Here is a 22593-nt window from a genome sequence, read left to right as displayed (position 1 = left end):
TGGAGCAGGAGGAGGGAAACAGAGTTGGAACAGGAGGAGGGAAACAGAGATGGAGCAGGAGGAGGGAAACAGAGATGGAGCAGGAGGAGGGAAACAGAGTGGGAGCAGGAGGAGGGAAACAGAGTTTGAACAGGAGGAGGGAAACAGTTGGAGCAGGAGGAGGGAAAAAGAGTTGGAGCAGGAGGAGGGAAACAGAGTTGGAGCAGGAGGAGGGAAACAGAGTTGGAGCAGGAGGAGGGAAACAGTTGGAGCAGGAGGAGTGAAACAGAGTGGGGGCAGGAGGAGAGAAACAGAGTGGGGGCAGGAGGAGGGAAACAGAGTGGGAGCAGGAGGAGGGAAATGGAGCAGTAGGAGGGAAAAAGAGTTGGAACAGGAGGAGGGAAACAGAGTTGGAGCGGGAGGAGGGAAAAAGTGGGAGCAGGAGGAGGGACACAGAGATGGAGCAGGAGGAGGGAAACAGAGATGGAGCAGGAGGAGGGAAACATAGATGGAGCAGGAGGAGGGAAACGGAGTTGGAACAGGAGGAGGGAAACGGATACGGATTTGGAGCAGGAGGAGGGAAACGGAGTTTGAGCAAGAGGAGGGAAACAGAGTTGAAGCAGGAGGAGGGAAACAGAGTAGGAGCAGGAGGAGGGAAACAGAGTTGGAGCAGGAGGAGGGACACAGAGATGGAGCAGGAGGAGGGAAACAGAGATGGAGCATGAGGAGGGAAACAGAGATGGAGCAGGAGGAGAGAAACATAGATGGAGTAGGAGGAGGGAAACAGAGTGGGAGCAGGAGGAGGGAAACAGTTGGAACAGGATGAGGGAAACATAGATGGAGTAGGAGGAGGGACACAGAGTTGGAGCAGGAGGAGGTAAACATAGATGGAGCAGGAGGAGGGACACAGAGTTGGAGCAGGAGGAGGGACACAGAGTTGGAGCAGGAGGAGGGAAACAGAGATGGAGCAGGAGGAGGGAAACATAGATGGAGTAGGAGGAGGGAAACAGAGTGGGAGCAGGAGGAGGGAAACAGTTGGAACAGGAGGAGGGAAACAGAGTTGGAACAGGAGGAGGGAAACAGTTGGAGCAGGAGGAGGAGGGAAAAAGAGTTGGAGCAGGAGGAGGGACACACAGTTTGAGCAGGAGGAGGGAAACCGAGTTGGAACAGGAGGAGGGAAACAGAAATGGAGCAGGAGGAGGGAAACATAGATGGAGAAGGAGGAGGGAAACATAGATGACGAAGGAGGAGGGAAACAGAGTGGGAGCAGGAGGAGGGGAACAGTTGGAACAGGAGGAGGGAAACAGAGTTTGAACAGGAGGAGGGAAACAGTTGGAGCAGTAGGAGGGACACAGAGTTGGAGCAGGAGGAGGGAAACAGAGTTGGAACAGGAGGAGGGAAACAGTTGGAGCAGGAGGAGTGAAACAGAGTGGGGGCAGGAGGAGGGAAACAGAGTGGGAGCAGGAGGAGGGAAACAGAGTTGGAACAGGAGGAGAGAAACAGAGTGGGGGCAGGAGGAGAGAAACAGAGTGGGGGCAGGAGGAGAGAAACAGAGTGGGGGCAGGAGGAGAGAAACAGAGTGGGAGCAGGAGGAGGGAAACAGAGTTGGAACAGGAGGAGAGAAACAGAGTGGGGGCAGGAGGAGAGAAACAGAGTGGGGGCAGGACGAGAGAAACAGAGTGGGGGCAGGAGGAGGGAAACAGAGTGGGGGCAGGAGGAGGGAAACAGAGTGGGAGGAGGGAAATGGAGCGGTAGGAGGGAAAAAGAGTTGGAACAGAAGGAGGGAAACAGAGTTGGAACAGGAGGAGGGAAACAGAGTTGGAACAGGAGGAGGGAAACAGTTGGAGCAGGAGGAGGGAAAAAGAGTTGGAGCAGGAGGAGGGACACAGAGTTGGAGGAGGGACACAGAGATGGAACAGGAGGAGGGAAACAGTTGGAGCAGGAGGAGAGAAACAGTGGGGGCAGGAGGAGAGAAACAGAGTGGGGGCAGGAGGAGGGAAACAGAGTGGGAGCATGAGGAGGGAAACGGAGCAGTAGGAGGGAAACAGTTGGAACAGGAGGAGGGAAACAGAGTTGGAACAGGAGGAGGGAAACAGAGTTGGAACAGGAGGAGGGAAACAGAGTTGGGACAGGAGGAGGGAAACAGTTGGAGCAGGAGGAGGGAAAGAGATGGAGCAGGAGGAGGGAAACAGATGGAGTAGGAGGAGGGAAACAGAGTGGGAGCAGAAGGAGGAAAACAGTTGGAGCAGGAGGAGGGAAACAGAGTTGGAGGAGTGGGAACAGGAGGAGGGAAACAGTTGGAGCAGTAGGAGGGAAACAGATGGAGCAGGAGGAGGGAAACCGAATTGGAACTGGAGGAGGGAAACATAGTTGGAGCAGGAGGAGGGACACAGAGTTGGAGCAGGAGGAGGGAAACAGAGTTGGAGTAGGAGGAGGGAAACAGAGTTGGAACAGGAGGAGGGAAACAGAGTTGGAACAGGAGGAGGGAAACAGTTGGAACAGGAGGAGGGACACAGAGTTGGAGCAGGAGGAGGGACACAGAGTTGAAGCAGGAGGAGGGAAACAGAGTTGGAGCAGGAGGAGTAGGAACAGGAGGAGGGAAACAGTTGAAGCAGTAGGAGGGAAACAGAGTTGGAGCAGTAGAGGAGGGAAACAGAGTTGGAGCAGGAGGAGGGAAACAGTTGGAGCAGGAGGAGGGACACAGAGATGGAGCAGGAGGAGGGAAACAGAGATGGAGCAGGAGGAGGGAAACAGAGATGGATCAGGAGGAGGGAAACATAGATGGAGCAGGAGGAGGGAAACGGAGTTGGAGCAGGAGGAGGGAAACGGAGTTGGAGCAGGAGGAGGGAAACGGAGTTGGAGCAGGAGGAGGGAAACAGAGTTGGAGCAGGAGGAGGGAAACAGAGTTGGAGCAGGAGGAGGGAAACAGAGTTGGAGCAGGAGGAGGGAAACAGAGTTGGAGCAGGAGGAGGGAAACAGAGTTGGAGCAGGAGGAGGGAAACAGAGTTGGAGCAGGAGGAGGGAAACAGAGTTGGAGCAGGAGGAGGGAAACAGAGTTGGAGCAGGAGGAGGGAAACAGAGTTGGAGCAGGAGGAGGGAAACAGAGTTGGAGCAGGAGGAGGGAAACAGAGTTGGAGCAGGAGGAGGGAAACAGAGTTGGAGCATGAGGAGGGAAACAGATGGAGCAGGAGGAGGGAAACAGAGATGGAGCAGGAGGAGGGAAACATAGATGGAGTAGGAGGAGGGAAACAGAGTGGGAGCAGGAGGAGGGAAACAGTTGGAACAGGAGGAGGGAAACATAGATGGAGTAGGAGGAGGGACACAGAGTTGGAGCAGGAGGAGGGAAACATAGATGGAGCAGGAGGAGGGACACAGAGTTGGAGCAGGAGGAGGGACACAGAGTTGGAGCAGGAGGAGGGAAACAGAGATGGAGCAGGAGGAGGGAAACATAGATGGAGTAGGAGGAGGGAAACAGAGTGGGAGCAGGAGGAGGGAAACAGTTGGAACAGGAGGAGGGAAACAGTTGGAACAGGAGGAGGGAAACAGTTGGAACAGGAGGAGGGAAACAGAGTTGGAACAGGAGGAGGGAAACAGTTGGAGCAGGAGGAGGAGGGAAAAAGAGTTGGAGCAGGAGGAGGGACACAGAGTTGGAGCAGGAGGAGGGAAACAGAGTTGGAACAGGAGGAGGGAAACAGAGATGGAGCAGGAGGAGGGAAACATAGATGGAGTAGGAGGAGGGAAACAGAGTGGGAGCAGGAGGAGGGAAACAGTTGGAACAGGAGGAGGGAAACAGAGTTTGAACAGGAGGAGGGAAACAGTTGGAGCAGGAGGAGTGAAACAGAGTGGGGGCAGGAGGAGGGAAACAGAGTTGGAACAGGAGGAGAGAAACAGAGTGGGGGCAGGAGGAGAGAAACAGAGTGGGGGCAGGAGGTGAGAAACAGAGTGGGGGCAGGAGGAGAGAAAAAGAGTGGGGGCAGGAGGAGGGAAACAGAGTGGGAGCAGGAGGAGGGAAATGGAGCAGTAGGAGGGAAAAAGAGTTGGAACAGGAGGAGGGAAACAGAGTTGGAACAGGAGGAGGGAAACAGAGTTGGAACAGGAGGAGGGAAACAGAGTTGGAACAGGAGGAGGGAAACAGAGTTGGGGCGGGAGGAGGGAAACAGTTGGAGCGGGAGTAGGGAAACAGTGGGATCAGGAGGAGGGAAACAGAGTTGGAACAGGAGAAGGGAAACAGTTGGAGCAGGAGGAGGGAAACAGAAGGAGCAGGAGGAGGGAAACATGGAGTAGGAGGAGGGATACAGAGTGGGAGCAGGAAAAGGAAAACAGTTGGAGCAGGAGGAGGGAAACAGAGTTGGAACAGGAGGAGGGAAACAGAGTTGGTACAGGAGGAGGGAAACAGTTGGAGCAGGAGGAGGGAAAAAGAGTTGGAGCAGGAGGAGGGACACAGAGTTGGAGGAGGGACACAGAGTTGGAGCAGGAGGAGGGAAACAGAGATGGAACAGGAGGAGGGAAACAGCTGGAGCAGGAGGAGAGAAATAGAGTGGGGGCAGGAGGAGGGAAACGGAGCAGTAGGAGGGAAACAGAGTTGGAACAGGAGGAGGGAAACAGAGTTGGGACAGGAGGAGGGAAACAGTTGGAGCAGGAGGAGGAAAACAGTGGGAGCAGGAGGAGGGAAACAGAGTTGGAGCAGGAGAAGGGAAACAGTTGGAGCAGGAGGAGGGAAAGAGATGGAGCAGGAGGAGGGAAACAGATGGAGTAGGAGGAGGGAAACAGAGTGGGAGCAGAAGGAGGAAAACAGTTGGAGCAGGAGGAGGGAAACAGAGTTGGAGCAGGAGGAGTGTGAACAGGAGGAGGGACACAGAGTTGGAGTAGGAGGAGGGAAACAGAGTTGGAGTAGGAGGAGGGAAACAGAGTTGGTACAGGAGGAGGGAAACAGAGTTGGAACACGAGGAGGGAAACAGTTGGAACAGGAGGAAGGACACAGAGTTGGAGGAGGGACACAGAGTTGGAGCAGGAGGAGGGAAACAGAGTTGGAGCAGGAGGAGTAGGAGCAGGAGGAGGGAAACAGTTGAAGAAGTAGGAGGGAAACAGAGTTGGAGCAGGAGAGGAGGGAAACAGAGTTGGAGCAGGAGGAGGGAAACAGTTGGAGCAGGAGGAGGGACACAGAGATGGAACAGGAGGAGGGAAACAGTTGGAGCAGGAGGCGGTAAACAGTTGGTACAGGAGGAGGGAAACATAGTTAGAGCAGGAGGAGGGACACAGAGTTGGAGTAGGAGGAGGGAAACAGAGTTGGAGTAGGAGGAGGGAAACAGAGTTGGTACAGGAGGAGGGAAACAGAGTTGGAACACGAGGAGGGAAACAGTTGGAACAGGAGGAAGGACACAGAGTTGGAGGAGGGACACAGAGTTGGAGCAGGAGGAGGGAAACAGAGTTGGAGCAGGAGGAGTAGGAGCAGGAGGAGGGAAACAGTTGAAGAAGTAGGAGGGAAACAGAGTTGGAGCAGGAGAGGAGGGAAACAGAGTTGGAGCAGGAGGAGGGAAACAGTTGGAGCAGGAGGAGGGACACAGAGATGGAACAGGAGGAGGGAAACAGTTGGAGCAGGAGGCGGTAAACAGTTGGTACAGGAGGAGGGAAACATAGTTAGAGCAGGAGGAGGGACACAAAGTTGGAGTAGGAGGAAGGGAACAGAGTTGGGGCAGGATGAGTGAAACAGTTGGAGCAGGAGGAGGGAAACAGAGTTGGAGCAGGAGGAGGGAAACAGAGATGTAACAGGAGGAGGGAAACAGAGTTGGAACAGGAGGAGGGAAACAGAGTTGGAGCAGGAGGAGGGAAACAGAGTTGTAGGAGGGAAACAGTGGGAGCAGGAGGAGGTAAACAGTGGGAGCAGGAGGAGGGAAACAGAGTTGGAACAGGAGGAGGGAAACAGTTGGAGCAGGAGGAGGGACACAGAGTTGGAGCAGGAGGAGGGAAATAGAGATGGAGCAGGAGGTGGGAAACATAGATGGAGTAGGAGGAGGGAAACAGAGTGGTAGCAGGAGGAGGGAAACAGTTGGAACAGGAGGAGGGAAACAGTTGGAGCAGGAGGAGGGAAACAGGAGGAGGAGGAGGGAAAAAGAGTTGGAGCAGGAGGAGGGACACAGAGTTGGAGCAGGAGGAGGGAAACAGAGATGGAGTAGGAGGAGGGAAACAGAGTGGGAGCAAGAGGAGGGAAACAGTTGGAGGAGGGACACAGAGGGGGTAATTCCAAGTTGATCGCAGCAGGATTTTTGATAGCAATTGGGCAAAACCATGTGCACTGCAGGGGAGGCAGATATAACATGTGCAGAAAGAGTTAGATTTGGGTGGGTTATTTTATTTCTGTGCAGGGTAAATACTGGCTGCTTTATTTTTACACTGCAAATTAGATTGCAGATTGAACACACCCCACCCAAATCTAACTCTCTCTGCACATGTTATATCTGCCTCCCCTGCAGTGCACATGGTTTTGCCCAATTGCTAACAAAAATCCTGCTGCGATCAACTTGGAATTACCCCCAGAGTTGGAGCAGGAGGAGGGAAACAGAGATGGAGCAGGAGGAGGGAAACATAGATGGTGTAGGAGGAGGGAAACAGAGTTGGAACAGGAGGAGGGAAACAGAGTTGGAACAGAAGGAGGGAAACAGAGTTGGAGCAGGAGGAGGGAAACAGAGTTGGAGCAGGAGGAGGGAAACAGAGTTGGAGCAGGAGGAGGGACACAGAGTTTGAGCAGGAGGAGGGACACAGAGTTGGAGCAGGGACACAGAGTTGGAGCAAGAGGAAGGACACAGAGTTGGAGCAGGAGGAGGGACACAGAGTTGGAGTAGGAGGAGGGAAACAGTTGGAGTAGGAGGAAAGACACAGAGCTGGAGCAGGAGGAGGGAAACAGAGTTGGAACAGGAGGAGGGAAACAGTTGGAGTAGGAGGAGGGAAACAGTTGGAGTAGGAGGAGGGACACAGAGCTGGAGCAGGAGGAGGGAAACAGAGTTGGAACAGGAGGAGGGAAACAGTTGGAACAGGAGGAGGGAAACAGTTGGAAAAGGAGGAGGGAAATGGAGTTGGAACAGGAGGAGGGACAAATAGTTGTAACAGGAGGAAGGAAACAGTTGGAGCAGGAGGAGTGAAACAGATGGAACAGGAGGAGGGAAATAGAGTTGGAACAGGAGGAGGGAAACAGAGTTGGAGTAGGAGGAGGGAAACAGAGTTGGGGCAGGAGGAGGGACACAGAGATGGAGAAGGAGGAGGGAAACAGAGTGGGAGCAGGAAGAGGGAAACAGAGATGGAGCATGCGGAGGGTAACAGTTGAAGCAGGAGGAGGGAAACAGAGTTGGAGGAGGGACACAGAGTTGGAATAGGAGGAGGGAAACAGTTGGAGTAGGAGGAGGGACACAGAGCTGGAGCAGGAGGAGGGAAACACAGTTGGAACAGGAGGAGGGAAACAGTTGGAAAAGGAGGCGGGAAACAGAGTTGGAACAGGAGGAGGGACACAGAGTTAGAACAGGAGGAGGGAAACAGTTGGAGCAGGAGGAGTGAAACAGAGATGGAACAGGAGGAGGGAAACAGTTGGAGCAGAATGAGGGAAACAGAGTTGGAGCAGGAGGAGGAACACAGAGTTGGAGCAGGAGGAGGAACACAGAGTTGGAGCAGGAGGAGGGAAACAGTTGGAGCAGGAGGAGGGAAACAGAGTGGGAGCAGGAGGAGGGAAACAGAGTAGGAGGAAGGATACAGAGTAGGTGAAAGGAAAATCAAGGAAAAAATATATTTTATAAAGTACTGTATATTGTTAACATAACATGAGGGAGCAGGTTACATACACCGAAAAAAATATATTTTTACAAGTATGCGGCCCAAAGAACACTATGGAATAGATGCTCAAACTATTTGAGCTAGTGCAAAGTTTGAATGATTTGGTGAACATATATATATATATTTTAAAACAAAAGGTAACCTTTTTTCTGCGCTATACCACTAGTCTCAAACCACTGAGAAATACCTTCTGTCAGATGAGGTATAAAGAGTAGATATGAAAAGAAAAAAGATTCTAGTAGGAGCCAATACGCCTTTAGAATAACTATGTTTAAAAGTTTTTATTCATACACAAACAGACGACATTTACAACCTAAACATTCGTCTTTGGTACAAATTACTAAAAATTCAGTAAAATGATATAACAATCTTATATAAACACATATTTCAGTTGATGTGAGGAATTTGCAATCAGGTGATCACAATCAGAATTTTGAAGAGATATATCTCCAACCAGATATTTGTGGTGAAGGCTTTATGAATCCGAAATCGCGAAACCCAACGCGTTTCGTCCGTTAGGACTTCATCAGGGGTTAACAATCAGTTCTTATAATAGATTGGATTACCACTGGTTATGACCGGTTAGGGTTCTCAATGTTATATCCAATCACAAGTGTGTTTTCAATTAATATGGTATCTAAATAGATTTCATCATAACAGAAAATGAAATTTTAGGTTGAAGTTAGGTGATGTTATGTTCCCTAATCTTATCAGGGATAATGGAACCCTACAGTCCACCTCGGCTTCAATAAGTATCACCAAAAGGGTTTTATTAAATTCCCAATCCTGAACAGTACTGTACCTTCTTACTGGGACATGCACAACCTCACAGGATCACAACCACCTTTGGTTGAAGCCGAGGTGGACTGTAGGGTTCCATTATCCCTGATGAGATTAGGGAACATAACATCACCTAACTTCAACCTAAAATGTAATTTTCTGTTATGATGAAATCTATTTAGATACCATATTAATTGAAAACACACTTGTGATTGGATATAACATTGAGAACCCTAACCGGTCATAACCAGTGGTAATCCAATCTATTATAAGAACTGATTGTTAACCCCTGATGAAGTCCTAACGGACGAAACGCGTTGGGTTTCGCGATTTCGGATTCATAAAGCCTTCACCACAAATATCTGGTTGGAGATATATCTCTTCAAAATTCTGATTGTGATCACCTGATTGCAAATTCCTCACATCAACTGAAATATGTGTTTATATAAGATTGTTATATCATTTTACTGAATTTTTTGTAATTTGTACCAAAGACGAATGTTTAGGTTGTAAATGTCGTCTGTTTGTGTATGAATAAAAACTTTTAAACATAGTTGTTCTAAAGGCGTATTGGCTCCCACTAGAACCTTTTTTCTTTTCATATATATATATATATATATATATATACATACAGTATATATTCATTAAGCGAACATAACTAATGACGTATGAGTCGAAGTTTCAATTTGCCATTCACATGGAACAATGTTAGAAAATCTATACGCTGTAGCCCAATTTAAGCTAATACACAGATTTAAAGTGGCACAAGCACAATGGTCTGCTTCCCTTGTCCGGTTCATGAAAACTTATTTAATTTCTTTTAAAAACTTTATAAACGATTTAGGAAAAAATCTGAAACACATTTGAGCATCTACACTGTGCACACGTCCTTTATCGAAAAATGTAAAATAAAATGAATCTTGGAAAGCCAATAAAAGCTATATCTTTAGATATAGGTATAGTTTCATTTATAGAGTATTAAATAAAGTGTTAAAGCTCGGAACTGAGATGAGTGATACAGTAACATTCTGTACAGTAAGACTTAAATAAGAGAATATTTTCAATTAGAATAGGATTGTGTAGGAGCCGTGTAATCTGAAGAGAAGATGATACAATTCAAAGGCTGCGTTTTCTCTGATAGTCACTGGCCCAGAAAATTAAAAGCCAGTAGTTTTTGGTCTAGTTATCAGTTAATGGAACCTACATAATGGGAAAGTTTGGAAAACTCTAGATATCAAGTGAAAAATATATATATCACACAGTCTCAGTACTTTGTGTTTTCCTATAGATCGTGCACTGGTGAGCAGGCTGCATCTGCCTGTTAAAGCACAGTCTTGTTTTATTATTGTATTTATTCCCATTTGTATGGCCTATATATAATAATAATAATAATAATATAAAAAATGAACAATTTATCACCACTGACAATCAAAGGGATACATTTGGAATTTGCCAGACAGATCCTGAACCATGGAACTAATGCTGCTTTCAGATCGCAAATGCCGGATCCTACCCGGTAAGAGAAACGTGTACTTACCGGGTGGGATCCGGCATTTGCGCTCCGTTGCTGGCTTTCCGACCCGGCAATATACCGGGTCGGTTGCCATAGCAGCGGAGGGCGCAGCAGCAGCAGGGGCGGGGTTGGAGGCGGCGCCGGGAGATGAGCTCATCTCCTGCGCCGCCTCTGCCTATGCTGTGAATGGGAGCCGTGTCGCATCGGAACGGCTCCCATTCACACTGCGCCTGACCCGGTAATCAACCCGGTAATAAACCCTTCTTTTTTACCGGGTTGAATTACCGGGTCAGGCGACCCGCTAATTCACCAAAGGACCTTTCACATCGCACACGGACCCGTTTCGACACGGCAATATGCCGTGTCAATACCGGGTTTTTAGTGCGATGTGAAAGGGGTATAACATACTTCACAAATAACGAATTTGGGAGCTTGAGGTTCTCAGATTAACTTGTAAAAGTAAATACAGGAGGTTCATTCACAGGAAACTACCGTGTGATTTCTAAAAATCCCAGTGAATAAATGTGATAGGGTCTGAGGTGCGAGAGGAGCAAGAATGCCCATTTTTTTAAAGTGGCAGTCATTTACAAAGCAAAACCAACCTGGTTATGCTGTGTAAATGATTGGCGCTTTAAAAATTTGGGATGTGTGGCGGGCACTTTTTGCGTTTTGTTTTTGGTTCTGGTTCCATCCTCGTGTTTTGGATCTGGATTGGTTTTGCCAAAACCAACCTTTTCATGTTCTGGTTTTGGTTTTGGTTCTGGATGATTTTTGAAAAAAACATAAAAACAGCTAAAATGACAGAATTTGGGGGTAATTTTGATCCTATTGTATTAACCTCAATAACATTCATTTCCACTGATTTCCAGTATATTCTGAACACCTGACACCTCACAATATTGTTTTTAGGCCAAAAGGTTGCACCGAGGTGGCTGTATGACTAAGCTAAGCGACACAAGTGTTCGGCACAAACACCTGGCCCAGGCACTGCAGTGGCAAACAGGATGGCAGATTTAAAAAATGTGCCCCAAACAGCAAATCATGCAAAGAAGTAAAAGAGGTGCAATGAAGTAGTTGGATGACTAAGCTAAGCGACACAAGTGTGCGGCACAAACACCTGGCCCATCTAGGAGTGGCACTGCAGTTGCAGACAGGATGGCACTTAAAAAAATTAGGCCCCAAACAGCACATCATGCAAATAAGAAAAAAGGTGCAATGAGGTAGCTGTATGACTAAGCTAAGCGACACAAGTGTGCGGCACAAACAACATGGGACGTGCAGGAATTTTCCGAGATGTAATACACGCACAATATTGGTGGCACAGGAGAGCGTACCCCTGAACCACACACACACACACACACACGGCAAAACCTGTAAAATTAATTTGGATAATAATAACCCTTTTATTTGGAGCTATTATAATAATATGCAGCACAGGTGAGCATACCCCTACGCCACACAGGGCAACCCCTGTAAAAAATATTTGGATAATAATATAAGTAATGTATATAACCCTTTTTTTTGGAGTTAATAATATACAGCACAGGACACCACCACTGGATTTATGGCAGCACAAGACACGACCGCTGGACTGATGCAGCACAAGACAGCACCACTGGACTGGACTTATACGGCAGTACCCCTGGAGTTGTATGGCAGTGTCAGACAGGATGACTCATTAAAACAATAGTCCCCAAACAGCACATGATGCAAAGAAGAAAAAGAGGTGCAAGATGGAATTGTCCTTGGGCCCTCCCACCCACCCTTATGTTGTATAAACAGGACATGCACACTTTACCAAACCCATCATTTCAGTGACAGGGTCTGCCACACAACTGTGGCTGAAATGACTGGTTTGTTTGGGCCCCCACCAAAAAAGAAGCAATCAATCTCTCCTTGCACCAACTGGCTCTACAGAGGCAAGATGTCGACCTCATCCTCATCCTCTGATTCCTCACCCCTTTCAGTGTGTACATCCTCCTCCTCAGAGTATTAATTCGTCCCCACTGGTATCCACCATCACAGGTCCCTGTGTACTTTCTGGAGGCAATTGCTGGTAAAGGTCTTCCCGGAGGAATTTATAATTCATTTTGATGAACATTATCTTCTCCACATTTTGTGGAAGTAACCTCGTACGCCGATTGCTGACAAGGTTACCGGCTGCACTAAACACTCTTTCGGAGTACACACTGGAGGGGGGGCAACTTAGATAAAATAAAGCCAGTTTGTGCAAGGGCGTCCAAATTGCCTCTTTTTCCTGCCAGTATACGTACGGACTGTCTGACATGCCTACTTGGATGCTGTCACTCATATAATCCTCCACCCTTCTTTCAATGGTGACAGAATCATATGCAGTGACAGTAGACATGTCAGTAATCGTTGGCAGGTCCTTCAGTCCGGACCCGATGTCCGTACTCGCTCCTGACTGCCCTGCATCACCGCCAGCGGGTGGGCTAGGAAATCTTATCCTTTTCCTTGCAGTCCCAGTTGCAGGAGAAAATGTAGGGGGAGCTATTGACTGGTCACGTTCCGCTTGAGTTGACAATTTTCTCATCAGCAGGTCTTTGAACCTCTGCAGACTTGTGTCTGCTGGAAAGAGAGATACAACGTAGGCTTTAAACCTAGGATCGAGCACGGTGGCCAAAATGTAGTGCTCTGATTTCAATAGATTGACCACCCTTGAATCCTGGCAAAGCGAATGAAGGGCTCCATCCACAAGTCCCACACACTTTGTAGAATCGCTCCATCTTAGCTCCTCCTTCAATTTCTCCAGCTGCTTCTGCAAAATCCTGATGAGGGGAAGCGCCAGCAGCAGTAGGCGTTACACTCAAGGATCCATCGGAGGAATCCCAGTCAGGAGAGGACTCGTCAGACTTGCCAGTGACATGGCCTGCAGGACTATTGGCATTCCTGTCTAAGGAGGAAATTGACATTGAGGGAGTTGGTAGTGTGGTTTGCACTGCGAGCTTGGGTACAAGAGGAAGAAGGGATTTAGGTGTCAGTGGACTGCTTACGCTCTTACCCAAAGTTTCAAAACTTGACACTGACTTCTGATGAATGTGCTGCAGGTGACGTAAGAGGGAGGATGCTTCTAGGTGGTTAATGTCCTTACCCCTACTTATTTACAGATTGACAGAGGGAACACACGGCTTGACACCTGTTGTCCGGATTTGTGGAGAAATAATTCCACACCGAAGAGGTGGCTTTTTTGGTATTTTGCCCAGGCATCACAATGGGCTTATTCATCCCACGGACAACAGGTGTCTCCCCCGGTGCCTGATTTAAACAAACCACATCACCATCAGAATCCTCATCATCAGCTTCCTCCTCAGCGCCAGCAACACCCATATCCTCATCCTGGTGTACTTCAACAGTGACATCTTCAATTTGAATATCAGAAACTGGACTGTGGGTGCTACTTCCAGACCTTGCAGAGCGTGTGCAAATGGTGGAAGCAGCCACCTCTTCCCGTCCAGTGTTGGGAAGGTCAGGCATCGCAACCGCCGACACACTTGGACTCTCCTTGGGGATTTGTGATACCATCTTAGAACGCACAGTTCTTTGCTGTGCTTTTGCCAGCTTAAATCTAATTCTTTTTCTAGCGAGGATGAGGGCTTCCATCGTCATGTGAAGCTGAACCACTAGTCATGAACATAGCCCAGGGCCTTAGCCATTCCTTACCTCTCAGTGTCGTAAACGGCATATTGGCAAGTTTACGTTTCTCCTAAGACCATTTCAATTTCTTTGTTTGGGTCTTTTTACTGAACTTTGGCTTTTTGGATTTTACATGCCCTCTACTATCACATTGGGCATCGGCCTTGGCAGACGACGTTGATGGGATTTCATCGTCTATGTCATGACTAGTGGCAGTAGCTTCAACACTAGGAGGAAGTGGTTCTGATCTTTCCCTATTTTATCCTCCAAACTTTTTGTTATATAACAATATGTTGTAAAGGAAAGCGTACCTCTACACCACACAGGGCAAACCCTGTGAAAATTATTTGGATTAAATATTAATAACCCCTTTATTTGGAGTAAATAATATACAGCACAGGACAGCACCACTGAATTTATATGGCAGCACCAATGGACTGGACATATATGGCAGTACCACTGGACATATACAGCAGGGGTGGTCTTCTGTTTGCCGAATGTCGGGATCCCGGCGCACAGTACACCGGCGCCGGAATCCCGACACCCGGCATACCGACAACTATTCTCCCTCGTGGGGGTCTACGACCCCCCTGGAGGGAGAATAAAATAGTGTGGTGCGCGTAGCGCGCCACCGTGCCCGTAGCGCAGCGAGCGCAGCGAGCCCGCAAGGGGCTCCTTTGCGCTCGCCACGCTGTCGGTATGCCAGCGGTCGGGCTCCCGGCGCCGGTATGCTGGTCGCCGGGAGCCCGAGCGCCGGCATACCATACTACACCCATACGGCAGTATCACTGGACTGGAGTTATACGCCAGTATCACTGGAATTATATGGCAGGATCACAGGAATTATACGGCAGGATCTCTGGAATTATACGGCAGGATCACTGGAATTATACGCCAGTACCACTGGAATTATACGGCTAGATCACTGGAATTCTACGCCATTACCATTGGAATTATACGTCAGGATCACTGGATTTATACGCCAGTACCACTGGAATTATACGGCAGGATCACTGGAATTTTACGCCAGTACCACTTGAATTATACGGCAGGATCACTGGATTTATATGCCAGTACCACTGGAATTATACAACAGGATCACTGAAATTATACGGCAGTACCACTGGATTTATATGGCAGTACCACTGGACTTATATGGCAGTACCACTGGACATATACGGCAGTATTACTGGACAGGGCTTATACGCCAGTACCACTGGAATTATACGGCAAGATCACTGGAATTATACGGCAGTACCACTGGATTTATACGGCAGTACCACTGGACATATACGGCAGTATCACTGGACTGGATTTATACACCAGTACCACTGGAATTATACGGCAGGATCACTGGATTTATACGGCAGTACTGCTGGACATATACGGCAGTATCAATGGACATATTCGGCAGTACCATTGGACAAATACAGCAGCACAACACACCGCCACTGGACTGATGCAGGACAACACAGCACCACTGCAATGGACTGGACTTATACAGCAGCACTGGACATATGGCAGCAAAGAACACCACCACTGTGACTGGACTGATGCAGCACAATACACCACCACTGAACTGATGCAGCACAACACGGCACCACTGGACTGGACTTATACAGCAGCAGAAGACAGCAGAGGACACAACCACTGTGATTGGACTGATGCAGCACAATACACCACCACTGTACTGATGCAGGACACTGAGGACGGAGACACATCCTCTCTCTACACTCTAAAATGCCGGAGTGAAAATGGCGTGGACGCCGGCTCCTTATATGGAATCCAAACCCCGCGAGAATCCGACAGCGGGATGATGACGTTTTGCCTCATTCTGGTTTCCGAGTCAGGCGGGAAAACCCGAGCCCGGCTCGGATTTGGGCTCGGGTAGTGAAGTTCAGGGGGTTCGGTTCTCTGAGAACTGAACCCGCTCATCTCTATTAAAAATACGGGCATTCTCGGCCGTAGTCCCGCACCTCATACAACTCGGACCCTATTACAATTATCCCCAGGCATTTAGACATACTGTATAGTCCCGAATCTTCATTACCTTACATCCATTGTTTGTGCAATTTTGATACATGCTGTTTACTTATGGCCTTCGTATTTTATGAACAATTCATTGATGTAAGTTTTGGGGCTAAATGTTTTGTATTTTAAATAGTGGATTGTATTATATTGCTGCAGGTTATGTTTTAGGAAATGTGCTTTATTACTAACAACGATCCACATCGTGTTTCTTAGTTTACTTGGCACGAGCTGCAGATTTATTGCAATAGACAGGAAATACAGTATTTATGAGCGCAGTTATCTAACTGTCATGACCATGGTTTTGTAATTGTATTATTATTATCATCATTAATTTACATTTTTACCACCATTTCAACATGTCTGTAGCAGGGAATATTAGTCACACCAGTCTCTATCCCGCTGGAGCTTACGGTTTAAATTTCCTAACTCACAAGTGCACACACACAATGAAACATTTTATTCAATTAATTTAAGAAGTATGTTTTTGGAGGAAATTGGAGTACACAGAGGAAACCCACGGATATATGGAGAGAGCATAAAAACTCCACACATAGCGCAGGTCTGATATCCAACCGACCCAATGCTGTGAGATAGCAGTGCTAACCACTGTGCCATCACCTTTGGATACTGATTTGAAGCTGTATCTGCTGAACCTTGCCTGACACTGAGTTGTGTTCTGTATCTCTAAATTTGAAATTTATTATAGATTTTGCTAAGAGATAAGGGACAGACAGTGTTCAACACAACCAAGTGGCATTACACAAAACCTGTGAAGCCTTTTGGTTTTGGGGAGCCAGAAGGAGGCTGCGGAAGAAGGATCCTAAGATCCCTCTCCTGTGAATATGCCTCCATCGGCATAAAGCAGTTTATGCCATCTGAGAAAGGCATAAACCTATGGAGCCAAACTCATAGGGGTACACAGGGGTCAAGCCGTAGTTCCCATTGATAATAATGAGGGCTGTGATCTGCAGGAGATTTCTGTGAAAGCCCCATACATAACATAGATCCTGATTCAGATGTGGTTGAAGGTGCTATAGCTGCTTCCTGTATGGAAGCAGCAGCAATAGCACTAATATGGTAATGCAGTAGGGGGCACCACATCTCCTACTGCATTACTAATCCGAACGGCATCCTAGGACACAGCATCTGGTCATCTGTGACACCATCTGCTTGCTGCGTGACCCATAGGGCACAGATTCAACATAGAGGCCAGGAGAGCTCCATCTTCCAACTGAGATCCTGGCCTCATCACTCCCCCCCCCCCTCCCCGCGACAGCAGCGGATATGGGCCCCTGGGTCCTGGGGTTCCCCCACCGCACACCCTGCACCAATGTAGTATACTTACCTCTCTGGAGTCTAGCATCTGTGCTGCTCAAATCACTGGGAAACTGGCGCATATCTCCCTCAGGACATGCCACCCTGGAATATTATATAGATTAGGAGGACACGCCACCCTGGTATATTATATAGATTAGGAGGACACGCCACCCTGGAATATTATATAGTTTAGGAGGACATGCCACCCTGGAATATTATATAGATTAGGAGGACACGCCACCCTGGAATATTATATAGATTAGGAGGACACGCCACCCTGGAATATTATATAGATTAGGAGGACATGCCACCCTGGAATATTATATAGATTAGGAGGACATGTCACCCTGGAATATTATATAGATTAGGAGGACATGTCATCCTGGAATATTATATAGATTAGGAGGACATGCCACCCTGGAATATTATATAGATTAGGAGGACATGTCACCCTGGAATATTATATAAATTAGGAGGACTCGCCACCCTGGAATATTATATAGATTTTGTCACTGACCTAGATTGAGTGTGCTGTGAACTCGGGGATTCTTCCGATGGTTGGGAAGAGGAACCACAACTGGGCCGGAACAGGGGTGATCTGATATAGGATTTCCTCATACAGGACTCTGACAGTAAGGTTTGGTGAAATATCGAAGAGCTTTATTGCAGGGAAAAAACAACTCAAAGTCATATAGCATAAAGAGAATTTATGAGGGAATGTCCAGAAGCATTGAAGGGTTTGTGAGCACTGGCAGAGATACTGGTGACTGAAGAAATTGTGAAAAGAAACTGATGAGTTGAAGAACTTGTGAATGGTGGTTAAAGGCACAGATGACTTAAGGAACTTGAGAACGGAGATTAAGACGCTGGTGATTTGAAGAACTAAAGTGCGGTGGTTTAAGACGTTGATGATTAGTAGAACTTGAGAATGGTGACTGAGACGCTGATGACTTGTGAGCGGTCACTACCAAAAGGAAGAGCGACCAGGCACTGGTATGTTATAAATTACAGAAGAATTATGAGAAACCAAAAGTGGACAATTATATTTGTTGGAAAGGAAAATTCGAGCCTTTCAATTGTGGTCCCTATTGGTGGTGCGCCCAGAGCTAGAAAGTACAAGTACTGACAAGGGGAGAGAAAGAAAGCTCTTGTGTGGGCGCACTCTTATGAAAAAAAGAAAATTAACGTTCAATTATGAAAGAAAAATTAAAAAGTATGTTTATTAATCAACATTAAAATTGAAAAGTAGTCCCTCTAAGATCCAGAAAAAGGTGTGAGCATGAGAGAAATGTGAGAGAATAAAAGAGAAAATGTGTAAAAATGTTCTGGTCTGTTTAATCACACGAGAAGGATTAGAAAGGCTGCAGACACGAGATAGTCTAGCACCCGTTTCTCCTGACCAGTACAGATAGTCTGTATTGATGAGACCAACCAAGGAGGTCAGTAATGTTTCTTGGAGGACCGCTTGGATTGGATTAATACCAAGCAGTTAGGTATTCACCCGTTAATCCATTTTTGTAAAACAAATTGAGAATGTCTAAATTGGCATGACCTGAACACTGGTAGGAGTAAAGAGAATGTAGGAAATAGCACGTAGTGGTGATATTGCTGTTGGTGTCCACCCTTCTAAGGAAGGGGAATAGTCCGTACTCTACAAAACCGGGTATTCCCAGGGAGTCTCCTCTCAAGGTACTGACCTGGCCCGACGCTGTTTCGCTTCCAAGATCGGACGAGATCGGGCATTAGCAGCGTGGTATGATAGTAGAGAGGCTATCTACCAATGAGAGTGCACCTATATAAGAAAAATAAGTAAAATAAGAGGAAGAGATTATAGAAAAGATGAGGTCATTCAGTGTGTGGATCTGCTTTCCACGTTAGGCAGGGTAAAAACAATTACCACTCAGTGGCATTGTAAACCCTGGATCGTGGATGAGAGTCCACAGAAAGATAGTGAGCAAGTAAGAAGAAGAAAGAGTAGATAAGGGAAGGATTTGGAGCTGAATCAAAATCAGCTATTGAGCGGTGTCTCAGAGAAGAGACCAAGGCCGCAAAATATGAAGCGTCAGGTAGGTTTGTAAGTCTAAACACAAATCACGTATACATTCCTGTTATGCAAAAGACAATCATGAGTACACTGTCAGAGAAATCATTACTTGAGGTAAAAGATGACAGCCTATTGAGTGTACCACACTGAAAAAAATGATGAGTAAAGTGTGGCATAAGCAATGAGGAAAGCTTGGTCACGGGGAATGAATCGTGGAGGCGCCATCTTGGAAGATGGATTGCCAGGAATACATCTAGTGATGATCCATGCGATTATGAGAATAAATTGTAATAGTTAAAATAAATGTTGTTAGAAGTAGGCGTCCGAGTGTTGCTGAGTAGGGACTGAAATTGCTGCAGAGCAAAAGACGGAGGTTGCCCGCTTAATACATGAGCTAAGGGCGGAAGGTTATAGAAATATCTACTGGCGATTGAGGCGAATGCAGTGTGCCTCGGCCAATCAAAATAAGGATGCAAAGGACCAATTGTCCGTGGGCGCGGTATGAGAGGTAGGAAGTGGGTGTGCTTCCATAGTATATGGGTAATGCACTATCGGATAGGGGGAAAAGGGTCACGAGATAGGATACCGTGGGCGCCATATTGGAGAAGGGAATGACTGCCCGGAGTTGTAGGGACAGCGATAAACAAAAGAAGAGAGGGGGTGTTGAAGGGTGTGCATTAGATTGGACATTGTTGCTGTGCAAATGGTTGTAAGTGATGTGAGGGCTGGATGTGTGATCCCTGTGATGCGTGATTTGTGATGCACCCAGAGAGAGAGGTAAATTGCCGGATTATTGGCCGTAAGGCAGTGTAGAAACAGGGACAAGGGTCAAGAGCAAAAAATAATAATAAGTAAAATGAAATACTGATGGTAGATATATGATAAATAAGATAATGTGATTTAATAATAATAATGTAAAATAAATTAATATAAATATACAAGGGGGAGGGGGGGCCAAAGGGATGCTGGCTGAAAAGAGAACTAAAGTCTCATTAGGTGTGGTGAGGGAGATGAATGTAGACTGCGATTAGGGAGGTGAACATGTGGTGAAGATAAAAATGTGATCTTAAAAGGGGGAAATAAGGTACTGCATGAGGTGACTATGTGAAACCTGACTAACAAGTGAACAGTGAAGTGGCACATAAAAAAATGATTTCAGTAGAGTAACTGAGGGAAATTGCCAAAGAGGAACATGGTATAAGAAGGCCAATATTTGAAAAGTGATCAATGGGTGACGTGAAGCCAAAAGTTTAAATATTTGGAGGCGATAAATTAGGTGAAGCCTCCATTATAAAACTTGATGGGACATGACCAGGGTTTGAAAAGGAGGGGGAAAAACTAAAAATAAAAAATAAAAATAGTGGGGTAGAGATTGAGTGAATCCAGGAAAAAGTGTGGGAAGTGTATGCAGGTGGTTGAATTTCTAAAAGATAGTGATCAGATCTGTGGGGCAAATTATCACACAGATTATTGTTGATGTGTGAAAAAAACCCAAAGGAAAAATGAATAAAAAGGAGGAATTGGGTGGAGTAGATCAGGGTTACCGAAAACCATAATTGGGATTTGAGCAATGTTATAAAAACACACCATAATTTATATTTTCATTCAACCCGAGCGGTCTGAGACTCCCGAGGCGAAAGATCCATTCGCTCTCTTTTTTGTATAGTTCTTTGGTCATGTTGCCTCCTCGTATGCCCAGATGGATACGATCTAAACCAAAGGCTTTCAATTCCTTAGTGGATCCTTTGTGTTGAAAATGAAAGTGTTTTGCGACCGTGGTGAGTTGTTTCATGCGTGCAAGATCTTTTGGTGCATTCCGAATATTCCCCAGGTGTTCTAAGACTCGCTCTTTTAATTTCAGTGTGGTCATACCGACATATTTTACATTACAGCTGCAAGTGATGCAGTAAATTACTGCTTGGGTGTTGCAATTAAAAAAATGTCGTATCTCGGTTAGCTGACCATACTTGTCTATAACTGTATTGGTTTGCAGTATGTTTGTACACGATTTACATTGACCACACGGAAAAGAGCCTGTTGTCACTGGCTTCTTACGTGCTGAAGTAAGCAAGTGGCTCCGAACTAATTGATCTTTGATGTTTCGGGATCGGCGCCAGCTCATCTGTACCGTGGCCCACAGCCGGGGATAGGTCCGGATCCATCCGAAGTATAGGAAGATGTTTGGTTATAGCATCTTTGAGCATTCGCCTTTCAGGGCAAAAAGTTCCTATAAATCTGATGGTGTCATCTTTTTCTGATGTTGCCTTATTAGGCCCAAAAATTAGATGATCTCTCTTGACCAAAGTGGTGGCTCGATAGGCTCGTTTTAGTGACCGTTTACTGTAACCTCTGGCAAGCAAACGATTGGTGAGTTCCCAGCTCTTGGTTCGATAGATGTAATCCTCGGAGCAGTTGCGCCTTAGCCTGAGATATTCTCCTTTGGGTATATTCTCAATGGTCGGTGGAAAATGTGAGCTAGTTTGGAAGAGGAGACTGTTAGTTGCAGTCTCCTTCCGATATAATTCTGTTTCCAAATAGCCTGTGTGAGATCTGTAAATTTTCAGGTCAAGAAATGGAACTCTATCTGAGCTGATGGTGTGGGTCAATCTAAGGTTCAGATCATTGGTGTTGAGTAGTCCAATTAATTCAATTAAGAGATCCTTTTCTCCATTCCAGATAATGAAAACATCATCGATATACCTAAGCCACAATTCCACGTGCGTGGTATATCTCTCATTCATTGGGCTAAAGACATAAAAATGCTCCCACCATCCCAAGAACAAGTTAGCATAAGTGGGGGCGCAAGCCGCGCCCATTGCGGTTCCCCTTATTTGCAGAAAAAATTGGTCCTGAAATAGGAAGTAGTTTTTGGAAAGGACAAAGTCAAGTAACATCAAAAGGAAATCCGAGAAGTCACTGGCTCCTCCTTGATCCAAATAATATTTCACAGCTGTGATTCCTTGGTGATGGTTTATACTCGTGTAGAGTGCTTCTACATCTAGAGTAACCAATAGGAGATTTTCTTCACAGTGTATATTGTGAATTTTGCGTAGTAAATCTGCTGTATCCTGCAGATAAGACGGTAGAGAGAGAACAAATTCACGGAGATGAAGGTCCAGGAACCGACTTGGTTGTTCCAACAATCCCTCGTTGCCGGACAAAATTGGTCTTCCAGGAGGTACAGTAGCATCCTTGTGTATCTTGGGAAGTAGGTAGAAGGTGGGTGTTTTCGGATTCTGAGTTGTCAGATATTTTTGCTCCGGTTTGGTAATAGTACCCTGTGCTGCCGCATGTTGTATTATAGAATTATAGGCCTTCAAGAATCTGGTGGTTGGGTCATTGAGAAGTTTCTTATAGCAAGAGGTGTTATGTAATTGTCGGTGAGCCTCGGTAATGTACATTTCCCGTGGCCAGAGTACGATATTTCCGCCTTTGTCGGATGGTTTGACAATGACAT

At 46.7% G+C, this 22593-nt stretch overlaps 1 pseudogene; it reads right to left on the bottom strand.

The window, feature by feature from the left end:
• Window positions 1-18740: 18740 nt before the first annotated feature.
• Window positions 18741-18859, bottom strand: LOC134931441 (5S ribosomal RNA; annotated as a pseudogene).
• Window positions 18860-22593: the final 3734 nt, after the last annotated feature.

The sequence above is a fragment of the Pseudophryne corroboree genome, chromosome 5 (genome assembly GCF_028390025.1).
Source record: "Pseudophryne corroboree isolate aPseCor3 chromosome 5, aPseCor3.hap2, whole genome shotgun sequence".
Taxonomy (NCBI): Eukaryota; Metazoa; Chordata; class Amphibia; order Anura; family Myobatrachidae; genus Pseudophryne; species Pseudophryne corroboree.
Note: the sequence above shows the minus strand (reverse complement) of the source record. Positions and strands in the feature narration are given on the sequence as shown.